Source organism: Corvus kubaryi, unplaced genomic scaffold (genome assembly GCF_017639235.1).
Source record: "Corvus kubaryi isolate FWS band 111438036 unplaced genomic scaffold, C.kubaryi_AGA036_p1.0 74, whole genome shotgun sequence".
Lineage (NCBI taxonomy): Eukaryota > Metazoa > Chordata > Aves > Passeriformes > Corvidae > Corvus > Corvus kubaryi.
The window spans coordinates 18154279-18165639 of NW_024582061.1; the positions used below are offsets into that span (position 1 = coordinate 18154279).

General features: G+C 40.9%; 1 protein-coding gene across 8 annotated transcripts in view; it reads right to left on the reverse strand.

The window, feature by feature from the left end:
* The window catches only part of LOC121675414 (activating transcription factor 7 interacting protein), an 88564-nt gene extending 78335 nt beyond the window's left edge, over window positions 1-10229 (reverse strand). For 2 of the 8 annotated variants that reach the window (XM_042050883.1, XM_042050882.1), the window contains exon 1: window positions 9995-10215. The gene's annotated coding sequence lies outside the window, so the exon portion shown is untranslated. Of the gene's footprint in view, window positions 1-8404; window positions 8510-9279; window positions 9619-9757; window positions 9897-9994 lie in introns of those variants that run through there. The other 6 variants (XM_042050881.1, XM_042050874.1, XM_042050878.1 and 3 more) reach the window with 5 other exon arrangements.
* Window positions 10230-11361: the final 1132 nt, after the last annotated feature.

An 11361-nucleotide genomic window follows, 5' to 3' on the forward strand; every position in this document is an offset into this window, starting at 1 on the left:
GGAGAAAAAACAAAAATACCACAAAACAAATGAAAAATACCTCAACCCAGTGAAAGTGACAAAAAAAAAAAAAAAAGACAACAGCATTTAAACATATTTTATACAGCTTAGAATTAGTTAACCGTGCCTAACCAAGGTTTGAAATTGCTTCTCAGCAAAGCAGAGCTGGTGCTCACCTCTAAGGTCAGGAGCATGTGATGCCAACAGCTCTACTCGCACAGTCAAGCTGAACTGCTGCATGGAGCACTTTTTCAGCCATTCTGAAACGGCTCTGTCTTAGCTGTACTGAAAATACGACTAAGATGGCTGCAGTGCTCTCTCAAGACAAGCCAATCAGTGACAACTCAGCAGGAGGTAAAACACACAGCAAAGCACCTCCCTCTTTACCATGCTGCAACAAACTGCACAGAAGGGATGGGTGGATGGGTGTGAGCAGAGGAGTGGTTTCTTTGACAGGCAGGAAGTGGTTAATGCACAGCTGCAACACTGCAGCTACCTAGCACCACCAGTAAAGGGAAAATTGAAATAAACCAAAAACCAGAGAGGCAGCCCTGCTAGGCCTGTGATCCAGGGTTTGTATCACATACTTCAAATCTCAACTCCAAGGCAGTTCAGAATCCACGTCACATATTAAGAGTCACAATACAGACCCAGATCACGCACAGAACTGACGAACATTAGGGAATACTTTCTAAGAGCAGGCTCACTTCAGTGCTTAAAAAAAACCCCAAAACAAAACAAGAAAAAAAAAAACAACCCCAAAACCACTTAAGAAATTAATCTATATCTTTGTACTGCTCCACCTACTTTGAAATATTCTATTACATTAGTTGCCCAATGAAAGTTTTATTTGGAAGGAATAAATGAAGTTCACCTTATAAGAAAGCTGGCAAATACCCCAAGAACATTCCAGAACTCCAATGTCTGCAGGAACCAAGTATCTAATTCTTTATGACTGCAATGCAGCTTGTTAAGTTTTTCAAAGAAGAGCTGTATTTAGAATCACTTAAGGAATTTTGATGGAATCTTGTAACAGAGCAGCTCCTGAAGAACTGGTTTGAGAACCTATGGTGGGGGACAAAGGGGTTATCAAACAAAGACACAAGTTTAACACAAAATGAAACCCAATACAGGTTTTGCTCTAGTATCTGTTTATTACCACCAATCATGCGCTCTCACAGAGGCAACACTGGATCCATCAGTTCTGGAGGAAGTTCCTCTATACCTGCCTCACTTTCCTTCTATAATATCCAGCTTTGTCTGTTTTAAAATACCTGCAAGAGCCCATGCAGCAATTCTAAAGGAAATTACTAGCCTTCTAACAAAAAATAATCTTTGTGATCCAAAATTAGCCCAGCACAGTAAGTCACTCCCCCCCCCAAAAAGTAGAAGAACATGCCCTCCAACCACTTCAATTATGAAAAGGTCTAAACTTATGTAACTGTGCGTGTCTGTTGCCAGCTGTAGCTGGTTATTTCATTGACTAATCACGCCAGCAGCAGTTGTCTCATGCACTCATCAGCACCACAGTCAGTATTTCTAACTTTAAAAATGGTGAAATACACCATCTGGCTTTTCCTGTTGTCCTTGTATTACCACGATTTGCAGTACAAGAAAGGGCACATACCACATATGAGACAGCTCCACTGACTGTCTCTGATACTACTGTACAGATTTAGAAGACGAAATAAAAATCTATTTGAAATTCAAATGCCTGAAAGACATATTTCTCAAAAAGCAGATCTGTGAACATTGAAGAACAAGTTCATTACAGGTAATTTAAAGCTAACCATTACAATGAAGCTTTTCTTCACCAACACCTATTACTAAGCTAAAAATCAAGTTTACAACCAACTTGAAAGAAAAGTTTTCTATTATACAGTTATATACCCACTGTTACTTACTTTGAATATCATATATACCACACCATCAGCCTGTGGGAATTTACAATAATTTGAAGATTTCAAAATTCAAACATAAGAATTCAATTTGTATAACAAATATACTTTGATTTTTCCAGTAGCAGTATTTTAAACAGAATTCTGTGTTTAGCGTATCTACGAAATTTGTACATCAAAATGTGAATTCTGACTTCAAGTCCTATAATTTCAAGAATATTGCGAAAAACATAGGGATGTTCTAACCCAGAAACCAAGAGCTGCACTTGTACAACACCGCGTTTTATGTAACACTAAGTCTTGGAACTTGACGTATGGATGACAATGACTTAAATAGGTTTGAACAGGCAAAACAACAAGTTGGCAAAAAAACTTCAGAGAACGTTTTCCCTGAGCTAGAGAAAACAGAATCCGTGTCACAGTCCTGTTGCTACAAATGTCTTGCCTTGTCAGAAAGCTTCATGAACATGCAGATGCACTGATACATTAACACAGACACATGGATGCAAAGAATGTTATTAAATAGTAAGAAACCATGTGCATTAACTTAAATGTCCCCTTCAATATACCTCCATTAACACACCAAAGTGTGTTTCTAAAGTGTGTTAGAAGTTATTAATCAAACTAATTTTAAAATAAAACCCGATGTTTAAGTAAATGCAAATTTATGAGTGGAGTAAGTCCTCTGAAAATGCTTTGACCCAAGAAATATTAAAAGTGAAGCTACATTAATCTGTAATTCCTATACTAGCATGAGACTACAATTTTTTCATTGCTACTTAGCATGACATTTATATGGGTTCTCTAGTTAAAACCCCCCCAGAATAAAATGTTTTAGTAGGACTACAGAATGGAATTTAAACCTAACATGTTATGATAAGAACTCTTCTCTCTTTCGATAACATGCCAAAACACTTTAATATCATCTCACTAAGCTCAGTTGCTGTAGTCATAAATTAAAACAGGGCTTCCATTTTCCAAATTTTTCATGAGCATCAACCAAGAAACACAAGAGAATGGCAACCTGTTGTTTCTCTAATTATTGCCCTGTGTAAGTAGCATCACCTTCGCACACACCACTTAAATATCTTTACATAGAACCACAGAAGTGCTTGTTTCCAAACCACATCCTATCCGCTATTCTCACTTGTCCTTTTCCTTTATTAATCTTTTTTGCTGTTGTATAGGGTTTTATATGTTACTTAACATTAAGTGGACACAACAGTTCTTTACACTGACAAACTAGGAGGAACTACTACTATTTGTACGTATCTCAACTGAAGTCACAAAATACTGTTCACTGAAACCCTCCTTTACTCCTATTTTTACACAGACTAGTAGACTGACTTCAAGGAACATCTCTCATTTAAGACTCCGCAAGTAAAAACTACTTAAAACTGTTGTCAGAAAGAAAAGAGTCCATAATCATGAGATAAGGAATACTGAAGTTATGAGAGACAAAAGTCTGCACAACATTTAAGGACTCTTCATCATTCCAAGCAGCTTGATGGTCAGATCAATGAGGGAAATTTTCAGTGCATTGACTGAAGTCAGCAAGCATTTATGTTGAGGTGCTTAAACATTTTTGAAAGAACAAAAATTCAAATCCAACGTTTTTTAAAAACGACCTTACAGAAACTGCAACATGTTGGAGATGAAGTTAAAAGTAACATGGCAGATTTTGGGTTGTTTGGCTGGGGTTTTTCTTTTGGGGGTGCGGGGACAACAGGATGAATGTATTTTTGGTTTGTTTCGGGAATTGTTTTGGGGTTTTTTTACCATAACATTTCTTTACACTACTGTGAAATGAAAGATAATACTTGAGACAGTACAAAATGACAGAAAATACATAGAAATAATTTTAACAGTTACATGTCATATCCACAGTCATATAATTAATAAAAATTGTGGATTGAATATATAAGTTTACTTGAAAACATTTTCAGAAACTGCATTTAGAAGAGAAAGCACTTTTCCTGTATTACAAAAATCCACATTACCCACAGCCAAGTAGGTCTGTTAGTTGACCTTTATACTTTTAAAAATATATTTTTACAGAAAAACCCACTTTGCACCCAGCCATCTAATTTCCTAAGATCTCAAATGATTTGATGTTTGTTCATGAAAGAAATAAGACCTCGTAACTCTTATGTACAGTTTTTCATCATTTATAACAAGCACAGCTCAAAATACAACAAAAGGCATGATTTGCTCTTTTTTCCCTAACTACCAAAGGAACACAAAGGGTATTTATACAACATACATACACTTACACAACGTTGTTAATTCCTTCATTGTGATGTGATGGAAAGTGACATACAAGTGAAAATCAGGCCGTTATTTAATACCATATACTTAGTACCGTACGCTCAGGTACACCACCAGGGAGTCTTCACTTTCAAAAAAAAACCAACCCCAAAAAATAGGGGAGGAATGAGGAGGGCAGATTTGCTGTTAAATATACTGGCAATTTTAAAAAGGATACACCACCTGTACTACACAGAACAAGGAAGGAGCAATGGAACTAGCAACTCCGTATTTCTTACGGATTTATAAACATTGGTTTTCTACTTTTCACTCAGGTTATCACTGGTGCCTTACTACACCAGGTGAGTGCAGGTACACAGCTAGTCTGAAGCCACATGCTGATGTGACAGCCTCCATACTGCTCTGATGGACACTGCCTGTGTACTGACAGCAAATTATCCCCCCCAAACAACACATAATTTCCAAGTTTTCTTGCTGCCAACACTGGTAGCCTCTCCTCACCCCAGCTGTTTGTTTCCACAAACTTTACAGGTATTAATTATCTCTGATACTTAACTATGCTTTATGTTTACTGAAAACCAACAAATCTTCCCCGAACTACTAAGAACAGAACAATTAGCAATCAATGTTCACATAAAACTAGACTACTGCACTAGAAATGAGCAGACTTCTCTTACAATTTTTAGGGCTATGACACAATTTGAAATCTTTGCCATGTTATCTGGCATTGCAATTTTCTGCTTAACCAAAAAAATTAAACTTGTTAAACAGATCTGTCTTCTTAGCAAAAAATTTAGAAACATCACTTTAATAAATTTATTCATGCATTTTTTAATGTAAGCATAAAACTTTTTGCTGGTATGCAACACTTAAGCTGCATGTAAGCACAGCCCCTGCTATTGGTACAGGCTGGGGGATGAATAGATTGTGAGCAGTACTGCTGAGGAGGTCTTGGGGGTGCAGGTGAATGAGAGACTGGATGTGAGCTGGTAATGTACACTTGCAGCTCAGAAAGCCAACTGTATCCTGGGCTGCATCCAAAGCTGTGTGGGCAGGAGTGAGAAAAGGGATTCTGCCTCTCTGCTCTGTTCTGCTGAGACCCCCCACCTGCTGTGATTTGGGGTTCTCAGCACAAAAAGGACATGGATCCACTGGAGTGAGTCCAAAGGTGGACAACCAAAATGATTAGAGAGATGGAGCACCTTTCCCAAGAGGAAATGCTGAGAGAACAGAAATTATTCAGCTTGGACAAGAGGAGGCTCTGTAGATACCTTCGAGGACCTTCCAGTATTTATGAAAGAAATCTACAGAAGAGCTGAAAAGATACTTTTTACAACGTTATGTAGTTATAGAATGAACAACAATGGCTTCAAACTGAAAAACAGCAGGTTTATATTAGATATCAGGAAAAAAAACTTCAGTGTCAGGGTGATGAGGCACTGTACTGTCAAGTGGTGAAATTGTGAATGCCTCACCCCTGGAACTTTTCAAGGCCAGGTTGGATGGGGCTCTGAGCAACCAGGTCTAGTGGAAGGTCTCCCTGCATGTGGCAGGGCAGCTGGGAGTAGATGATTTTAAAGGTCTCTTCTAACCCAAACAATTCTATGAGTTTTCACTGAAAGTATTCTGGCTTGGCACTAATACAAAACCAGATGAAAGCATAAAACACAAAGCTGCATAAAAGTCACGTGCAACTGAAGATCTGCTTTCAACTTTGGGATGCTTTTTGGCCTATAAGTATCTTCACACAGTCAAAGAAAAACAGAGATAAGAACTAGAACATAACTTAAAACCAGGATGCGCATCTTAAAATAAAAAAATCTCCTCCAGACTAACAAAACCAGACTTCCCTTTCTGCATCACACTTCAATTGCTCACCTCTGTAAAAAAATACTGATGTATTCAGAAGATCCAGTTTCTAAATAATTAATGCCAATACTTCATATCTATAACTGATGACACTCACTTTTATAGTCTCATCTGTAGGCTAATACTGTACTTCAGTTAGATGCTTTCAGAGACCTAAGCATTGTACGTATAAACCCAAGAATTTCTTGACTCTGATTACTAAATAGAGAGGGAAAAATTACAAAAACCAGAACATGAGCAAAAAATGTGAAACATATAAAATACACAAAATCTTTTCAGACACATAAAAACTAAGATTCCCACAATATCATGCAAAATTTTGCTCTAAAAAAATTAACCAGAACTCAAAACTTGACATAATCTATGTTCCAGATCCTCCTAAGCAAATACTAAAGTATTTTAGTTACCTTCTGTGGCATCAGGCAGCAGGTCTTAATCTCCAAACCACAGCCAAGGTAAAGAAATTTTAAAAATTAAGTATTACACAATTCATGTCTAAACTGTACTCAAAGATTAAGACATTCTACAGCTGCCTGACTTGACAAGAAAAGCGATCACTTTAGAGAACAACTATATTCAATGAGCTGTCAAAAAAAAAAAGTTGCCCCACAGAACAGCCTTATCTTACTGTCCATCCTGTATTTGGATAAGTCACTGCTGCTTGATAAACAGCTTCTTACAGTACAGTGGAATTAGAACAGGTTTTTTCACGCAGTACAGCATACAGTGCAATGAGTAGAACTGAAACACCAGAATTACAAACTTATATAATGAAAGTAGCATTTATATTGACCAGTTCTAAGAGTTCCCATTTATTTTGTGTGAATAGGTGAATATCTCAGAATGACACCACGTACTAAATAAAACCAAAGACCAACAACAGATGACTCCCAGAAATATTAATAATGTTAGAGTTCATTGAATTTAAAAATACTATTATACAAACATACATCAGGGGGAAAAAAAACCCCAACTCCCCATATTCACATACCGTAATAACAGTTTTCTAACTTGCAACTTCGTTTTTTTCTTGTACTATCTCTTATGAAAACTGTGATGTACATGTGTCATTGCCGTAATTTTCAACATAAAAGCATAATACAAACATGTAACTAATCTACAATATAGAAGAGACACCAAGTGCAGAACAAAAAGGGAAATAAAAGCATTAACATGCATGCTATTTAGTAAGAACAACATACTGGTTTAAAGAAGCTTTTGGCCTTACTGTTTACCTTCTGTTAATAAACTTGGCATTTTTGCCATAAGTGTTGTTTCTGACTCTAAGTCCAGATAAACTCAATAAATGATTACACTATTAAAGTAATCTAGTTGGTGAGAAATAAGATACTTTTTTCCTTATTTTGGAAATAAAATACAGTACTTGGTTTAGTCCAGTCCTTTCCACTGTGGAAATATTTCTAGTTGTAACAGAAAACACGCACAGAGAAAGAAAATGAAGACTGAGTTACTAATTAGGCATCAGTATTTTAGAACTTACTGAACATGTAAAACATTCCTATTTGCACTGGATTTTGTAAAACCAGTATTTAAAGTCAAGCTATTTTTATTCCTAAGTTGTTCAGGCTCTTTCTTAGCTGGCAAAATCACCTCCCATGCTAGTGGGGAAGCATATGCCTATGTGTTTTATGTCCCAAATGGAAGCATTACTGAACGAACCTTTATAGGAAAACTAACATACCACAGTTAATTTTGATTTTGTAAGTTTGGGAAATGAGTACAATAATACAAACTACAGCTTGTAAAAGTGTAGAAAACATGGCAAGTAAGGCATCCGTATCTATTGCAGTCAGCATCTTCTTGAAAACAGACTTCATAGAGGATAGAAGACAACAGGTCTCTCAATAAAAGCATCAAAGTAACTACTTAAATTGATGCATACAGTAATTATTGTATCCTTCTGCAACTAAATTTTGCTATGATCGGTTTCAAGTTTATGCAACATCCAAAACAGTCTTGCTCAATTATTTCATACAGCAAAACACAATGCTGTTCCACATTATCAGAGAAAAAGCATCAGCTCAGCAGTGCTATAATTGGTGAAAAAGTTGCAGCTGATAAAAATACCTTTTACTCAAACAATGTACTAAGTCTTCTAAACTAAGAGCAATAAAAACAGAAGTATTAGCACAATGCTTCGTAGGTTGTACGTACATATAAACTTCACTTACTAGTTTTAAGACATATAGACCAATAAAATAACTGCCATACTTCAGGAATAAATAGTGGATGCAATTATCACAATTCACAAATTGCATAAATGCAGTCATTAGCGAATTCATTTCATGATTGGCGTGACAGCAACCATTAGCCCCATTTCATAAATCTGAAACTGAGAAATTACCTACCCAAGATCACGTATCAAACAGCAGTGGTTTTTGTGTTTGATTTCTTCTCCTGTAAGGAATTACTAGTATTTGCAGCAACACTCTCCTTCATACCTTCCTACAGGACTGCAAAAACCAGTATCAAATTAGAAAATCACTTATTTTTTTAGATTGATAGCTGATGGTTGCGTACAGACTTAGTATTTGACTTACTGATTCCAGATTTAAGCAGAGATTAGACACATTTTTCACACTTCCGTTTTTGAAAACATGAGTGTAAGTATTATGAACTGTAACAAGTGCAAGCATATATTTTAACTTCCAAAAGAGAGATAAACAGCACGCTTGTAAAATATTCTCATCTTGCACAATCAAGTTCCTTTAAACCTATCCATAATAACACCTCTTTTCTTTGTATAATTTAGAATGTCAAACAAACATCTCTATTAACATGGTGTTACTTCCGCTGGTCAGTATGATATATGTCTAGATGCATGACATTTTTCTGTCACTGAAGGCTGCATTTTTAAGCACACTGACTGCTGCCTAGAACAGCAGAGCTGTTCACTGCTTGATTTTAAGCAAGTACTTTTCCACCAACAATGCCATCCAATTTTTCCAGTAAGTCTGTCTATGATAATGATCACAGTCATGTTACGTAAAATTATTCCAAGGTTACTGTTAAGCAACAAAATACCCTACTATCAGCATTTCCACTGAATATCCGCCAACAACTGGGAAATCCAGGAAGAGAAGGATGGATCTGCTAGAAAAACAAGCTACGCAAAGGCAAAACGATACCTGTAATAGGCCTCAAAATTAAAGCGTAAAATTCTTATCTGTGGGAAAAATCCAGTATTTTAAATATTTAAGGAATAACAGAAATTCGAATATACCTTCTTTAGCACATGGCTTGAACTGCTTTGCCATGTTGATGTGGGCGGCCATGACGCCTCGAGTAGCCGCTTGGGCCTTGTTTATTGGTGGCATCACGTGAGTAAGCACAACTCGACCTTCTGTGTTCCCACACAGAAACGATTTGGTTTCCAGCGAACGGGTGTGTCCACACAGTAGAGAAATAATGCCCTGCTGCCCACCAGCGTAGGAACACGACCAACAGTTTCCCCTCGTTGCTTCCACAGCCCATGCGCTGCGACGCTCCACGCCCGCCCTGCGGATGCGGCCCTTCCCGGCAGCGCACAGCACCACCCAGGCCACGCCACCGCATTTCCGGCAGGGAGCGAGGAAATGCTCTCGAGGCGCCGGGCGCGCCCGTGTCCCACCCAAACACGCGCCGCCACCTCGCCTCGCCCTTGCGCGTCGCGCCCAGGCGGGCGCCCGGTACTACCCCGTGCGCGCCCCCGCCGGACCCACCTGTGCCCGCGCCGCCGCCGCCGCCGCCAACGCGCGAGAGCAACGGGGACGCGCACGCGCGCCACCGCCGCTGCACTGGAGCTGGGTCACGTGCTCCCATGCATGCGCGCGTACAGCGCTGCAGCTCCCCCGCGCATGCGCACTGTTGCAGCCGCCGCCGCCGCGCGGAGCAGCGAGCACTGCCGCTGCCGTGCCCTGCCCGCGCGGCCCCCGCGCCCCGAGCGCGCCCCGCGGTACCTGCGCGCTCGCGTCCCGCGGCAGCTCCCGCCCCAGCGGCCGCCGCCGCCGCCGTGGATTCAAACTCGGAGCCCGCTCCGGGCGCCAACGCCGCCTCCCCGCGTCGCACGCGCCGGGCCGCTATGCAAATGAACGCCGTGTCTCCTCCCCTCTCTCGGTTGGCCCCGCCCCCTCCGTGGGCACAGGGGCCGGCAGTGGGGGGCTGCTCCGGAACCGGCCAATCGCTGGGCCGGCCATCTTGGTGGCATGCAAATAAGGCTCCGTGATATTTAAATAAGGCAGTGGCCCCGCCCCTTGGCGCACAGCCGTGCAAGGTTCGGCGCAGCAAGGCGCCGGGGCGCGCTGCGGCAGCTGCCGCTAGGGGGCGCTGTGGCGCACCGAGGGGCGGCGCCGGCAGCAGCCGGCCGGACCTTCCTTCCTCCCTTCCCTCCTGCAGCTTCCCGCCACAGCAGCTCCGGGCTGCGTGGCTGTGCAGCCTCTCTGACACCTTCGAAAGCCCGCCTGAAATCCGCCAGGCTGCATTATCAGTGACTTGCATTGTTCGCTGCTTGTCCCTTATCACTCCTCGTGTCCTGCTTTTGGGCTGTGGCTGTGCCTCACCAAAGCACAGAGGTTTGGGGTCGTTTAATAACCAGCTTTGACGTTCAAGAGTGCCAGGAAACCAAAGGGTGCCTGTTGGCTGTGCTTTTAGGTGAATCTGAGGCACACAGGTTATCCTGGGTGAGCTTCAGGTCAAAACTGCAAGCGGCCATTCCTCATCCACCCTCCATTTGTACCTCAGGTGTGGGGGGAAAAAAGCACACGGCGTGCTTTGACATGAGCTAGAACTTGGTGCTCTTTGTGCCACAGCCAAAGGCAGCCCTGACCAGCAGCTGGTCTGTCCCATGAGGCATGGGTTAGGTCTAGCAGAGAGACCCATGGCTGTCTCCTCAGGTACACAAAAAGGCACAGTAGCATAGAAGGACGTGTGTCTACCTATTAACCTGGTAGTGGAGAGTCCTATTTGTTCCTTGTTAAGGCAAATAAAGTTCACATTTTTCCTATTAAAGGTGTGAAAAATGGCATATTGATTTGTTTTCTTGAAAAATAAGCTAAATATTAATAAAATTTTTGTCTGTCATATGTGAACCAGACAGACCAACAGGTTTCTCTGTGCATGTGTGTAACAAAACAGTATCTATCACACAGCCATTGTAAGAGTCCTGTCAGATGTGGTTGGTGGATTGGTTACGGGAACTTTCCTGTCTGACTATCCAGGAACTGCTCTGGCAGTCACACTGGCACCACCAAAGCTGAGACTGAAGTCCTTTCACAGTGAGCGGCTCCAGCAACCAATGGGTGCCCCACTTGACTCCCTACCCTCAGAA